The sequence below is a fragment of the Protopterus annectens genome, chromosome 6.part1 (genome assembly GCF_019279795.1).
Source record: "Protopterus annectens isolate FY-2018-M chromosome 6.part1, PAN1.0, whole genome shotgun sequence".
NCBI lineage: Eukaryota > Metazoa > Chordata > Ceratodontiformes > Protopteridae > Protopterus > Protopterus annectens.
In genome coordinates this window covers 439045544-439062082 of record NC_056738.1, presented here as the reverse complement: position 1 = coordinate 439062082, position 16539 = coordinate 439045544, and positions in this window count along the sequence as shown.

Sequence of the window (16539 nt, the reverse complement as noted above, 5' to 3'; positions counted from 1 at the left end):
TCACTAGAGCCATGGACAAGGGCAAAACTGTACATACTGCATAACTTGACCTTGCAAATGTATTTCACACAATACTTCACTGGGGGTATTATAGACAAACCCACAAATGTAAGTATAAATCCCTGTGTCACCCAATGGATAGACAAATGGCTCACAAATAGGACACATGAAGTTAGGATGGGGAAATGCACCTTCACCAAGAGGTCTGTTACTAGTGATGTCCCACAGTGCTCAGTACTGAGACATCTCCTGTTTGGAATACTTCTCTGAAGTGAAGGCAAATGTAGAGGGCCTTTGGCTGATCTAGTTTGCTGATGACTGCAAGCTGAGTTCAATCATTGAATGCCCCAAAGATGTAGATATCCTCTAGGAAGGTCTGACATGGACAAATAACTTGTGCCAGAACCATGGCGTAAAACTCAGTGCAAAAAATGCAAAATTATACCCTTTGGGAACATGACTTCCCCTGCAAATTACAAGACTGATAACACTCCCCCAAGAGTAGACCCAGTGGTAATGGACTTGTGAACTCAGGTTGACAGTAATCTGAACTTTATTCAACGTGTTCTTGGTAGTGATGAAATCCTTCTATGTGGCACAACTTATTAGTAACGGCATGACATCCAGATCTAAGGAGATCATAGTTGCATTATACTTAGCCTTCTAAAGACCCATAATCGAGTACAGCACACCCTTTGGCAAGTACCTGACCAGGCATTTGCAAGAACTGGAGTGACCACAGCAGTTTCTCACTATAAGAATACAGGGTTTAAATAATATGTCTTGTGCAGACTGTCTCAAAGTCCTGTCCATGTACTCTGTCTCGTACAGACTATTGAGGAGCAATCTATGCCTAACCTACAAGACATTTTCAGATTTAGCCTTAATGGATCTGCTACATATTCACAAAACAAACAACACAAGAATTACCTGATCTAAAGATCTAAACCTAGTCTGTTACAGAAAACATGTTGGAAGGATAGGTATGTGTCTCACAGAATCTGATGTAGCCCTTTTCATTCTGCTTCATGTATGGGTCTTGGATCCAAACCTTAGATGTAGCTCAGCCACCTCCCACAGATTTGAACTTCCAGGCTCAAACTTCTCCCCTTACCCATAATCCTGTACACCTCACCCAACCTCCTCAGATCTCATTTGTTGCCAGCGTGCCCAGACATGATTTCCAGGTTCAGATAAGTTTCATTTTTTTCTTGTCGGTTTTTTGCTCCATTGCTCTGTTTATTCACTTAGTTTTATATTTCTACTTGTTTCCTCTCCTCTTGTTAGCATTCTATTGTGTTAAGCTCCTCGCTGTCCCATTTCTTTCGGGCTTCGGCTCTTTTTCCTTCTCTTCAAAAAAAATAATAGTTTGCAGATTATAGTTGTTGTTGATTGTTGTGGTTTCTGTACTAGATATTTTAGTTGTTATAGTCCTAGTAGTACTAGTCTTTCTATCGTTCTTGTGTGGTGTTTTGTTGTGATAATGGATAAACGTACTGGATTTAAGAGGTTTTCCAAGTAGGAGCAAAAGATTCTGCACTCAGACGCCCATGATTGCTATGTTTTCTGCCAAGGACCAGCTCATCTTGACTCTCCTTGCAACATTTCTCATGGATCTGAGCCTGCCCAGCCTGCGATTTTCTCCTGCTCCGATCCAGCTTTCCATTTCGGAGCCTGAGGACAGCTGTCCTCCGAGGGATTTGGGCTCACATCAGAGGGCCTTTGCTTCCTCTACTCCGATGGCTGCCTTGACTACCTCTGCTCTGAGGTCCTCGGATCAGAGTGAGTCCCAGATCTAGGATGTTGCGGTTGGGTCCTAGAGGAGGGGGTTGGCTCTGTTGCTTTCAGATCAGTCTCTCTCTCTCTCTCTTGGAGCTTTGCCCCTCGACAACACGGATCTGGTCCCATCTGAGAGTCGGGTTTCTGTTGGGCTGCTTCCATCTTTCTCTGTGGCTTCTGCTCCGGGGGAGCTCGCTGGTATCTCTCTGGGACCCTCGGCTTTTCAGGCATTGAAAAAGGCATTCTCTGATTGAAGAGTGCATTTCCCTTTGACAGCTGCTCCACCCGTGCTCCTCTTTTGGTCGTAGTCTTGGATTAACCATTCCTGCCCAGTGTCAGCTTGTCTCAAAGGACATCCAGTCTGCTCCACCTGATGTGGTCTCTTCCTGTTCTGTCTCTTTTCCTGAGTATCCCATGGAGGACATTCCGAGGAAGAGGATGTACAAAAGGAGGCACGTGGACTCCCCTATGGAATCTCTCACCAAGGATACAGATTACGATGAGGGAGAGGGTTCACCCAAAATGCCACCTGATGATGTCTCCTCCGCAGACATTTTGGAGATTTTGAAGGTAAAGGGTGGCTGGACCTCTAAAACACCCTCTCTGGAGAAATCTGTATTTCTGGAGGCCTTAGGAACGAGGCTGTCTACATCATGGGAGGTCCCCCCGGCTGATGCTCTAGTTGACCTGGTCACCAGTTTTGCCTGGAAGGAGCCAGACATGAAAGATCCAGTTCCTACATGCCCCAATAAAATACTTTCACCCCTGAGGCTTGTGGCTTCTGGAGTAAATGTATTCCCATTGATGCTATGATGGTGGGGGCTGTTACTAAGGAGGAGTTCACCCAGCAGAGCCTCACTGTCCATCCACTGCACAGGGGAGTCCAGAGCAATGCACAGGTTTGCGAAGCACACTTTTGCCTTGTGACTTTTTCACTGAGGGTACTCAATTACTTGGCACATTTTACTCACCTTCAGAGAGACTTGATCAAGGAGCTCTCTGATTCACTGGCAGAGTCTATGCCTAAGGGAGTGTTTGATAAAATTTCCCCTAAGCCTGTCACTCTCACTTCTATTGCCAACTGCTCCATGAGGCTTATTTCACACTCAGCTGAGGGTTCTTCTAGGGCAGCTGGCACTGGCATTGCGATTAGCCATCATGCCTGTATGTGGCTGTGTGATTTCATGGAGCCCTTTAAGGCATTGTTTGTCAATGCCCCCTTTGATGGTTCCCCGTTGTTCTGACCATCTGTTATGGATGCCCAGACCTGCTGTGAGCAAGAGGGCAAAATGTAGTCTGCCATAGGAATTAAAAATGTCTTCCCCCCAACGAACCTACTCAAAGGGGTGCTAAAAAACTTGGTTTTGCAAATCTCATGTTTCCTTGTCTGACCAAAGTGGAGAGTTCTCCTCCAGAGGCAGAGGAGGGGCCTATAATGGGAGATGCCACCCTAGAGGCAGAGGGGCCCCACAGAACCAGGGCTCCAGGGAATCCTTTCCCAACAACACTTTCTGCGTTCCTGAAGCACTGTCTGACTGTCCTACTCTGAAAGCAGTTGGGGGTTGTTTTTATCTACACTCAAGCACCTGGGCCCAAATCACGTCAATCATTTCAATGATAAAAATTATATCCAGAGGTTATTACATTCTCTTTTCCCTTCCTCCTCCAGAGGTACTGAAATCACTCCTCAATGTTCCACCCAGTCAGAGAGAGTTAGCAGCCAAAATCCCTGCATTGCTGCTTAAAAGAGTCATCCAAGAGGTCCTGACCAATCAGAAAGGGGCTAGAACTTACTCCCGTTTCTTTTTGGTGCCAAAATAGACAGAGGACCTGAGGTCCATTCTGGACCTAAGCAAGCTCACCTTGTTCATTAAGATGACCAAGTTCCAGATGGTGATGGCACAGTCCATAATACTATCACATAAAAATAGACATGCGCTCCAGGAGTCATCTGCCCTTCTGTCTGGGAGCCAATCATTTCCAGTTTTGAGCCCTGCCCTTTGGTCTCACCACAGCTCCCACAGGTGTTTACTAAGTGGATGGCAGAGGTTGCAGTGCATCTATGACTGCAAGGTTTTCAGGTATTCCCATATCTGGATGATTGGCTCCTGACTGCCCCCACTCAGCATCAACTTTGTCAAGCCAGGGATTATCTATACCAGTTGTCTCATTCTCTAGGTAGAACCATAAATGTGGACAAGTCACAACCTATGCCAGTTTAGAACCTAGAGTTCATTGGTGTACATCTGAATACTTCTACTCAGATAGCTGCCTTGCCCCAACATCGCTGCGACAATTTGAAGTGCCAAGTTCAGGCTATTCTACTTTCCTCATCACCTACAGCCAGATTGATTATGAGAACTCTGGGTTCTATGGCTGCTGCCATTTTTTTGGTTCTGCTAGCAGGGTATTGCATGCACATTCTCCAGTTGACTCTTTCTCTTCAATGGTCTTTTCTACTTTGTCCCCTATCTGCTCCTGTCAGGTTAACAAACATTTGCAGATCCCATCTAAGGTGGTGGATTCAAGTGGATGTGACAAATGGCAGACCATTCTCTCTTCCCTTGCCCTCAGCCATGGTGACCACGAACACTTCCCATCTAGAGTGGGGGGACACTTTCAGTGGAAGATGGTCCAAGGCAGATGGACACAGATAGAGACCAGTCTGCGTATCAGCATCTTGGAGATGAGAGCAGTTCTTATATTGTAGCAAGCCTTTCAGGACATCCTCTCACCAAGGACTATTGCTGTTCACACCAATAACATGGCTGTTGTCTGGTACATCAACAAGTAAGGAGGAACCTGTTTGTACCCTCTCTGCAGAGAGGTCATGAGACTATGGGAATGGTTGATCCCTTCAAACTGATTTTTTCTTGCAACACACGTACCTGGGAAATCCAACATGTTAGTGGACAGGCTCAGCAGGTGTATTCTGATGCCTCATGAATGATTCCCTCAATCAGTCAGTGGTGACCAAGATATTCCACCACTGGGGTTCTTCCTCCTGCGACCTCTTTGCATCCCATTACAACACCAAATGCAGCAGTTATTTTGCTCTGATTCCCCCTTCAGAGAGCTACCCGAGGGATGTTGTAGTCCATGATTGACCTCTGGGACTCCTGTATCCCTACCCTTCTCTACCTTTGCTCCCCAGATTCCTTCAGAAAGCCAAACGGTTGAAGAGCTCTGTAATCCTCATGACCCCCTTATAGCCTCATCAGGTGTGGTTCCCCTTTCTCTGGTCTCATCTCAAACATCTTCCTTGGACCTCCTTTCTCACCCAACTTTAGGATGCCACCCCGATTTCCATACTCTCAAGTTCACTGCATGTCTTCTCCACTTCCTATGATTGTTAGAGGGACTAGGTTTTCTTCCCCGGTCAAAGCTATTCTTCTGGCATCTCAGGAACAATCTACTAAGAAGGTTTACAAGAGTAAGTGGATGAAGTTTTCTATTTGGGCAATCAGCAATAACTTGGACCATTTTTCAGCTCCAATCACATCTTTCTGTCATTTTTAGAATCCTTGTTCAAGCAAGGTTCTAGTTTTGCTACCATTAAACTGCATCTAGTGGCTATCTACAATTTTCATTCAGAATTTTCATCATGGTCTCTTGCTTCTGCTAGCCTATGTAAAGCTTTCTTGAAAGGGCTCTTTCTTTTGAGGCCTCCTATTAAAGATTCTACACCCCCATGGGATCTTACTCTGGTTTTGCAAGCCTTAATCCAGAGTCCCTTTGAGCTGGCTAAGGATTGTGACTTGATGTTTTTGTCTTAGAAATCCACCTTTCTTGTTGCAATCACATCAGCAGAAAGGGTTTCTGAGTTCCAAGCACTCTCCTTCCAAACATCCTTAAATCATCTTCCACAAGGACAATGCATCTCTCCGTACTAATCCTTCTTTCCTGCCGAAGGTGGCTACATCTTCCAATATCAACCAATGTATTCAATTACCGGTGTTCTTTCCTAATTACTCTAACAAAGGAGAATACTTTCTACATTCTTTGGATGTTCATAGACAGCTTTGGTTCTACCTGCATAGGACAAGACACTTCAGGAAGTCAGACCAGTTATTTGTTTCCTTTCCCCCTAATCATAAGGGTCAAGCTGTTTCCAAAGTCACGATTGCAAAGTGGATCACTAACTGTATTGCCTTCATTTGTGAAAAGAATGGTTGGAAATTGCCAGGTCCTCCAAAAGCTCAGAAGCCTAAAAGACCTTATGTACGATTTAGAAGCTATGATCCTATTCACTTTGCAGATAATCCATAACTTCAGTTTCTGTTTGTTTAATTTCTGCCTCACTAATCCTCATTTCTGTATCCTTCTTTGTTTTCTTATTTTTGTATTGTGAAATGTCCAGTATCTGGGTGTCTTTGCCAGTATTTCTCTTCACTTCTTCTTTGCATTGATAGATTTGGCTTTCTCTTTTTCATAAATAGTGCACTGTATCAGATCTCTTTTTCTTTCCCATGTCCATGTATCTTTTTTATACCTTTCAAAAATCATGGGGTTTTGTTCTTTATATTTTCGTACCTTCTATGTCACTTTTTTTTCCAGGCAGCCCAACATTTCTTCGTCTACGTAATGTTTTTCAAGGATCAGTTGTGTTAATGAATGCAGACTTGCATTTGAAGCTTTTGACAGTTTTCCTTCTGCAAGTATTCTTCTTTCTTTAGCTTCTCTGTTGATCTTTCTAAATGTCTTCTATCTGGAAATTCTGGGCTTCTTGTGTAATAGTAACACTACATCATTTCTTTGTTATCCTTAATAGTGCATGTTGTCATCTTTATGGCTCCTTTTTGGCCTGTTACTTTTTTGTGTTGTTTTGTGGACTACTGCTTCCTACTGCTGGGAGGCAGGGGGGCATCTTCCCACTGACCCTGTCCTAACCTTGTTGTAGGAATGTTTCCATGTCCTGAGGATTCTACAGTCCGGGCACCAGTGCATACCCCAGGATTGGGTACTTTTTTATCCTGGAACCGGTACACCCAACTGTCTTTATTTTTCAAAACATCTTCTCCATGATTTTTTGCTATATAAAATACAGACTATATATCAGCATTGTCTTGTGAGATTTTGTAAATTCAGTATCCACCATGTGAAGGTACTTATCAAGACTTGAGGTGGAATTTAGTTACAGCAATACTACTGCCCCTTCCTTGATGATTTCTGATTTCATCTCTCTCCATTCAGACCCCTTCCATCTCTTCATTTAATGCATTAGAAAGTATCCTGGCCCACTGACATCCCAGTTTAATTTCTCCAAGACTTTTTAGTTTCTAATAACTGGATGGAAATGGGCCCCATTTGTAACTCACGGTATAATTAAAGTTCATCAAATTAGTATTGTTTCAGTCTTTGATGTTAGCCAAAACTGCTCTTTGCAGCCCCTGCAATGTGCCCAGAATTGACTCCTGCAATTCATATGGAGTTAAATCTATTGGTCACACATCTAAATATGACTGTAAATTCTTTATGATACCCATTGCACCTACTACTGTTGAAACTGCCTGGGTAACCTTCTTCCACATTGCTGTCATTCTGCCTGCAAATCCTACTATTTTATGACTTTGTGAGTTTCTATAAGTATCAGTATAATCATTAGGTGTAGCAATTTCAATAATCAATGCTCCTTTAGATTTTTTTCATGAACTACTATATCTGTTTTTCTCGCATCTGTTTTTTGAACTGTTGGTAATAGGTTATCCCATGTGATGTATACTTCATCATTCTTCGTAATGCTTTGTGGTTCATGTTTCCAAAGCTTTTCAGTTACTTCTATATTACAGTGTTTGCACAATCTCCAGTGCAATAGTCTCTCAACATTATTTTGCCTTTCACTGTACAGGCCCTCTGCCATGAGTGTTTCCAATTATTTTTTACAAAACCTATATTTGTTTGTGTCTTCCTCATGTTCAATGGACTTTGTAATCCAACATATATGAAGTCCACTATTTTGGGCTGCCATTTAAATTAGCCGTTCATGTTTGGTTTCATTTCACTTCTCCAGCATCATTAACCATTCCTACATCAAATCCTGATCAACATGAGGTTATTCCAGGAAGCCTCTATACTTGCCATCCTTAGATTCATCCCCTTTTTGCAAGTCTGTCGTTTTGGCTTTATTTAGCAAAAAATTAATCCTTTGTTCCACCCAGCTGTCTTTTTTATTTATTAACTTACCTTTCTCCATGATATATGCTAATAAAATCCAATCTATAAGTTAGCGTCATGTTGGTGAGATTTTGTGAAAACAAGGTTCACAACATGATGGTACCTACCAAGACTTAAGGATGAATTCAGTTCCAGCAACTGTACTCTCCTTTTCTTGCTGATTTTATCATCTCTCCATTTGGTCCTCTCTTTTTAATTTCTCCAAGTCTTTTGGTTTTCTAATAGTATGATGGGAATGGACCCCATTCCTGTCAAAGTATTATTAAAGTTCCTGAAATTATTATTGTTTCAATCTTTGTTAGTCAGAAGTGCTGTGCAATGTATCCAGTATTGACTCCTGCAATTCATATGGAGTTACATGTATCAGGAACATATCTAAGTACAAATGTAAATTCTTTTTTATAAGACCCATTGCTCCTACTACTATTGGAACTGTCTGGGTATCCTTCCACATTGCCCTCGTTTCTGCCTGCAAATCCTGGTATTTTATGACTGTGTTTCTCTGTATATAAGACACCAGAGTCACTGGGTGTAGCAATTTCAATGATCAATGTCACCTTTGTCTTCTTTTTATGGACTAATGTATCTGGTTTTCTTGTATCTATTTTTTGAAATGTTGGTAATGAGTGATCCCATGCGATAAAACTTCATAATTTTCTATAGTGCTTTGTGGTTCACGTTTCCTCTGTTTCTTAGCTACTTCAGCATTATAGTGTTTGCAGAATCCCCAATGCAACAGTCTTGCCACATTGTTATGCCTTTCATTATAAAGTTTTTTGCCATTAGTATATCACAGCCAACAACAAGATGTGTGACTCTTTCCAATTTGGCTTTACATATCATACCTTGTCTGTTTCTCCCACATGTTCAATGGATTTTGTAAACCAATGTGTATGTAGTCCCTTGTCCTGCCTTGCCAATATTAATGTTTCATGTTTTGGTTTAAATTCAACTCTCCTTAACCATCCCTGTGTTCAATGAGGTGTTGTTTGAGGCGTACTGTTCTTGCCCCTCTACCTCCTGGTTGTCTTTTCTGGCACCCATCGTATAAATACAATCACCAGGAGGGCACAAGAGGATCCATACTCTAATGAGACTATCCCCAGAAAGCCAGATAAAATACATTGTCCCTCTACCAATAGGTAGTACTGGTCCAAGAGGACTCCAGTGGATTCCAGGATTGTAGCAGCAGCCACCAAGAGAAAGCTGTCAGATGATGTACATCCACTTAAAAAAGAGTGCAAAATATTGGACATGATGAAGAAGTGCACTTATTGCATATAAATTACTTCCAAAGAGATTTAGTTGAATAGAGTTTAGATGCTTTATGAAAGCAACCCACAACTGAGTCCAAGAAACAGAGTGACAGTGGCGGAGGCAGCACCCTCAACAGATACAGACCAAGAGTTAGAGAGGTCTGCAAAACCAGGGATTTTTGAGCTCCTTTTTAATGTAAGCAATCCCAACATTCCTGAAGACTTACCTTACTGCTCCACTCTGGAGGCACTTGGGGACCACTTATCACTTCACTTGACTGCATGGATGGCCATCCTGGAAGGCCAGCGATGACACACTTCACATGTAGAGGCTGTTTGTTACCCTTGTCCCATCCCCCATCCCTATCAGTCAGCTTCAACAAGACATCCCACCCGATTAGAGGAAAGTAGCAAAAAAAGAGGGATTGTCACTCTGTTGTAAAAAAGAGCCATCCAAGAGGTCCCACCAAACTAGAGAGGGTCAGGATTATATATTCATTCATTTCAGTTCCTAAGAAAAAAAAAGTCCCCAGATCAGTTCCTAATCTCAATGGCCCAAATCATTACAGGAAGAAGACCCTATTAAGAATAGTCATAGAACATGTAATGTTTGCCCTGAGTGAAGGCAAATGATTGGATATCCTGAACAGACTCCCAGGATGCCCACCCCCATACTTAAAATGCCAAAGCATGCAGGTGGTCTCTGCATTTCCAGATGTGAGCCAGTCACTTTCAGTTATAAGCTGTACCCTTGTGTCTCACCACAGCCCCCCTAGTGTTTACGAAGTGTATAGTGGTAATCATAGTCCATCTGCAAGTAAAATGTCCCCTGATACAACCAAGGAGTCTCTCTTAATAACATGAGAGTTCTCACTACAGCTCGGTTTGTCCTTGGATATTTTTTTAACTAGGACAAATCACATCTTCCACCTACTCAGTCCATCATCTTCACAGGATGCCGTCTAGATGCAGCAAATTACATTGGGAGCCTTCCTTTGACAAGACAAAGAATGATGCCTTAGTACCTGTTAGATCATCATACCCCTCTAGCTTCCTTGGTCCTAAGAGTTCTTGGATTGATGACTTTAACCATTGTGATGCTTCTTCATATACACTTCATAAGAATTCTCCAGTGGATGATCGGTGTTCAGTGGTCCCAACTATCAGATCCCCTGTCTGCACCTAATCGCATATTTTAATGTTGCAGATGCCATCTAAATATTTCTGCCTTTCCAACAGTAATGATGCGAGGCCCTTTATCCTTCCATCACCTTCAGCGACAGTCACCATGGCTGCCTCCTCTCTGGGGTGGGGGGCAATATGACAGGAGAATTGTCCAAGAGACATGGACAAAAGCAGATGCCAATCTTCACTTCAGTAACCTGTAGATGAGACCAGTTCTCCTTGCTTTCCTGGAATTTCAGGACTTCCTTCCTCCAGGAGTGATATCCATATAGTCAAACAATATTTCAATGGTATGCTACAAACAAGGCAAAACCAAACCTTACCATTTTGCATAGAGATCCTGAGGTTATGGCAATGGGTGATAGCTTTACACCATTTCTGATAGCAGTGCACATCCCAGGGAAAGCCAGCTGCCTAATGGACAGGATGAGCAAGTCCATTCTAATGTCTCACAAAGTGGTTTCTCAACTCCACAGTAGCACATCAAATCTTCAGCTACTGGGGCTAGCCTTGGTGCATTATTTTTGCTTCCCCATCCTACACTAAATGCAGCAGCTAGTTCAACTCCCTCCCTCCCAAAAAACTCATCAGACTCTAATCTCTCAGTGCCCCCCACACTCCTATACCCTTTTCACCCTATTTCTCTAATCAGCAGATTCTTACAGAAAGCCTTGGCATGAAAAGCCATAGTGATCCCCATTGCCCTATTGGTTTCCCTTGCTCAGGCCTCACTTACTGAAGTGCCCATAACTTCTAGATCTCCAGATTGATTATTTTCAAACCCATCCAGGCAGTCTCACCCGCATTTACAGAACATCAAGTTGAGTGCATGGTTTCTGCAATTCTATTGGTTGCCAAAGACCCTGCCTAGAATATGGTTCACATTTTGTCAGTGTCTCAAAAATAATCCATTTGTAAACTTTCCAAAAGTGAGTGGAAACATTTTTTCTTATGGGATAGCGAACATGGTCTAGATGCTTTTACTGCTCCCATACCAGTGAATGTTTAGCAAACACACTGCGTTACTGGCATTTGGGTAGACATACCCATTTACTCTTCTTCTGGCAGTCTCTCAAAGTGCAGAACTCCTCCCACTGTCTGTCTGTGGGTGTGATGAGTCAATCAACTGACAGAACTAGGACTGCCCTTCAAACCCACAGAAAGGACCCATCCATTTTCTTGTGAAATAGTAAGAGATGGATCTATTTCATAACTGCTTCTCTCTCTGTGTTTTATTAGCTTCAGAGCTCAGATAAGTAACCTTTTGAGTTTTATTTCCCCCCCTCTGCTTTTTTCATCAGTGCTGGATTTGTGTATTCTGCTGATCTACCTTATTTTTTTGAAAGAATTGTATATACTTTGTGTTATAAAAGTGTTATACTGATGTTAAATTGTGGGTGTTATTTCCATTGATTAAAAGCTTCTTTTGAAAGTGCTATTTGTGCTGTTTTTCCTTGGGACTATGTATGTTTGGGGTAGTTGAATAGATTTATTTATTTTATTTATTTATTTATTTATCATTTGTTGACCGGGAAAGTCCGACTAGGTTCCACAGAGCCTGTTTTCAGCGGAGGCCCGGGGAGAAATGCTCCAGATGCATGTCTTTGGAATGTGGGAGGAAACCGGATTACCCGGAGGAAACCCACGCGAACACAGGGAGAACATGCAAACTCCACACAGAAGGCACCCCAGCCGAGAATCGAACCGGAGAACCGGAGATTCACAACATTTTAAATACTTTTTTTGTTTAAATCATGATTTGGGCACTATTTTGATTGTGAGACATTTATGACAGGAATTTTTCTTAACTTTTTACTTAATCCCTTGTTTAATCTTTGGGGCTATGATTATTTGATGGGATGAAATAGATTTAGAATATTTTAAACTTTTTTGTTTAAACTGTGATTTTGTTTCCATTTTCTTTGTGAAACAGTTGTAACATGATTTTTTATTAAACTTGTACTTAATTTCTTATCCAAGGCAATTTTAGGCTAGAACTAATCATGTGGGAGCTGAAAGTAGCCTTTATTGATTTAATTTGGAGGTATTTGGGATATGCATAGTGTGCTTTGTCTGAGGAACTGAAATGGCTGTGCAGTATTCAGTGTAATATCCAGGTTTGCTTTTTATAGGAAAGATTGTGGAATTTATCCATTTTGTATTGGTTTGACTGTGCAACCAGTACTTTGTATTGCTATGGCTAGTTTTTTTTTTTGTCCCCAGACTTTATGAATTCAGATACACTACCCTCCAACACCATCTTCCCCATCTGTACTTAAAAACAAAGAAGAAGAAGAAAGAATTTCAAAATATTCCTCTGGTTGCTGTTTGTGACTCTGAAGTAGCCTTCACTTTGGGGATATGGTCATAGTATAGCAACTGTGTATGACACAAGGTTCAGACACTTTCTTTGAGGCCATACCATTGCCTGCTTCAGGTATGGGAGAACCTAGCACTTAAGTGTAGAGAAAAACAGAGGTGCAGAATCCATTGCAAGTGTTTACACATACACCCCCCCGGGATTTTCCGACTAGTGTAATGCATGCTAAGAAGAGACAGAACACCCACCATGGGGTAGGGCAGCAGTCTCAGACTGGTTTCCAACCTTAGATGGTGACCGTGATCAGATCCATTGTTAAGGCAGTTGATTACTGGTTGCATACCCGAGTTATGAATAAAGCCAACATTTCCACCAATGTTCAATCTGCTAAGGACCTTAATTCTGAAGGGGATCCTGGGTCTGAGGGTTTGGACCTGTCTGGCTTGGATTAAGCTGAATTCCTCTGAGGTCAAATGGGTGCAGGAACCCAAGCAGATGTTTCATTTTTCCAACTGCTGGCTAGATTTAGAGATGTCTGTAACTGGGATAAATCATTGGCTGTCACAGAGATTATCCTGGTTTTCAAAGATGAGGTTCCAGACACTGAGACCTTTTCTGCATTGATCCCAATGTTGGAGAAGGTTTTTTTTAAAAAAAAGCTTGCAATTCACTTCTGCTTATTGAGGCTCTGTTAAACAAAAAAAAGTGTTTAAGACTTTATAGGAATGTTTGGCTATGCCTGGCCTCCAAGATCCTTTGTCTGCAGACCCTGCTTCTGTGTTCAAACCCAGTCCTTCCAGATGAACTAATCAAGTGGCTAGAATCTCGGAGAAAGAAACTGGTATAGCCTAGCATGGTAGCTTTTAAAAATATTTAACTACCAGTGTTTTATGTGGAAGTTTGTCTTGAGATGCATGTTTGGTTTAGCAAACTTTACTGCATGGTTACCTATGGAGAAAAGGGAGTATGTCAAGCATATTGTTGTCAAATGTTTCTCGGGTGTCAAAACTTGCTTTAAAAAGTGCCTTGGAGAGGGGGAATACTATTTCTAGGATTTTGATAATGCCACTAGTGATAAGGAGGTGTAATTGTAAAAACAAATGGGAAAAATGGGGTTGTGGATAGATGGAAGAATGGATTTGGTTGCACAGCCCAAATCTATTTAAAACATTAACAATTGAGATTATAAATGCTCCTCTTGAGTCTGATCATGTGTTTCATACATCAGCTAATTTGATCCCTGAACATTGGGATGACAGTGGGAAATTATTGCACAGAGTGTCAAAAATGTTTTATATTCCCAATTTCTTCATTAAACAATATAATTTTCTGCAGACTTTTAGGCAGAAGTCCCAGCCAAACAAAAAATGAGGTAATAGTAGGAATCAGCAGGAAACAATGCTGTCAAGAGGAACAACTTTCCTAAAAAATATAATCACCCTTCTAACTTATGACTATGGCAAGGTGCTGCACCTGTCTATCTATGGTCCCCATTCAGGGAGATACCGCCTCTTCATCCAGACCACACTTTGTTATTCCATCCTTTTCTCTGCCAAATGCTGGACTCAAAGTTATAGCACTAGTCTGTCCTTCAGAATGAATGAGAGATTTTTTTCTCCAGAACTTTCTTGGTACCCACAAAAGTGATGTCAGGGAGACCAGTGCTGGACTTTTCCTTTCTCAATACATTTGTCCAGGTCCCCTCCCTTGCATACAGTACATACCTGGTTACCAGACCACTTCTTTATAATGACCCGGGAGTTGAAGGATGCATATTCCCATTGCTCAACAATTCAGGAGATATCTGAGATGTGGTGTGTCTGGTTCACACTATCAGTTTTCTGTATTGCCATTTGGGATAACCATTGCAGCTTGAGTGCTTAGCAAATGCCTTGCTCCAGAAGTGGCTTACTGTCAGACTTTTCCATACTTGGATGATTTGCTCATCTGGGCAGAGTTTGAGATCAATTATTGGGAATCACCAGAGAAGATCTTGGTCTTACTCTCCCACCTAGGGTTCAAGTTGAACCTTCTCAAGGTGTGTCTGCCACTGTTGAAAAGACTTATCTTTCTGGGATACTTAATCATCACAAAAAAAAGAATGTTTTTTCTATCTGAAGACAAAATCTTGTCCTATCAGATGGTATTTCTAGAACTCTCCAAGAGGAATGTTGCCTCCGGAAGAGAATTCCTAAAAATTCTTGGACTGATGGTATCCATGATTCCCATCATAATACTGGCCCATCTTCACATAGGTTCATAGGTTCATACTAGGCTATCTGCCCTAGGGCATTTATAAGCCTAGCCAGAGTGTGTTTGGCTTTCGCCACCCATTTTAAATGAATTTTGCTATGCCCTTTTTCGAGGTTAGTATACTGTGCCTCTGTCTAACAGTGACACAGAAGTGATACCTGGGGTAAACCTACCATCTCCCATCCACTCATCAAGATTCCTCTTGAAGAGAATCAATGAGGGATTCTGCCTAACCTGGACTGGGATTTTATTCCAGAGTGAAGGGAGCCTGTGGGTTATGAATCTGTCCCTCCAGCATGTCCTATTTATTTCAGTGCTGAGGTTCAAGTCTCTCGAGCGCGTAGCTCGATGGGATTTGGATTTTCTGAAGTGCAGCATGTCCATTAATTCCGGGTTGGACATGGCTTTATACGTGAGGCACAGATCGCCTCTGAGCAGGCGGTATGCCACTGAGTAGAGCTGGAGTTTCTTTAACCGGGCAGCATATGGCATCTGTTTGAGCCCTTTGATCCTCTTGTTACATGAGTAACATTCAATGGTATGTACGAAGTTGTTGGGCCCACCACCTTCCTCCCCTGTCTTCCCAGTTACTGGTGGTGTCCCTGATCAGGCAAGAATTACAGTGGTGTAGAAACATTTGAGCATCTATCCAGGACTTCCTGATTCTCCTTTGTTGCCAGGGCAATCTGTCCGGGTGGATTTGCTAATTTTGCTTGGGGAGCTTTGTCAGTGGGGATGCAAGTGCAAGCCATTTGGGGCCCCAAGGGCATACGAATGCACATCAGTCTCTAGGAGATGTTGTCAATGATTCATGCCTTGAAGGTCCTTCACCACCTATGGACTCTCGATCCTCTTTGGATGGTTCTAGACTCTGCCACAGCATTGTGGTACCTAAGTAAAAAGGAGGATATGAGATCTTACCCCCATGCCAGTTTTTCATTGATGGCCTGGGAGAGGACTTCTTGGTATTCTCCGACTCTTCAGGAATCATACATCCCATCAGAATGGAACATTCTGACAGGTAGACTTCGTAAATCGTGGGCAGACCAGCAAGAGTGGCAGCTCATGGCAGTAGTGTTCCAGGATCTAGTCCAGATGTGGGGAATGCCTCAAATAGATCTCTTCATCTTCTTTCTGAACAGACAGCTGGAGAAAATATGTTCCAGTCATCCTTGCTGCCATGCTTGCAGAACAACATCATCCTCATTCTCTTGGACAAGAATCTTTTTGCATGCATTTCCACTCTTTCCACTAATTCACAAGGTACTTCTGAAGATTCGGAGAGAAATGCCTAATATCATTGTAGTGCACCCTATTGACCCAGGCAGTCTTGGTTCTCCCTTTTAATGGTCTTGGCCAAGGGCAGTTACCACAGTCTTCCTTACACGCTGGATTTGCTCAGTCAGTCTTAGTGGTGACTGGTGCACCCTGACTTGGAGAAACTTCAACTGAGAGTCTGGATGCTTTAATCTCAAGTCTATTTAGGCACTTGTTTCTTGAGTATGTGCAGCTGGTGTAAAAGGAGATCAGAAAATCTGCTACTGGAAAATCTTAGGTTTACAAATGGATGAG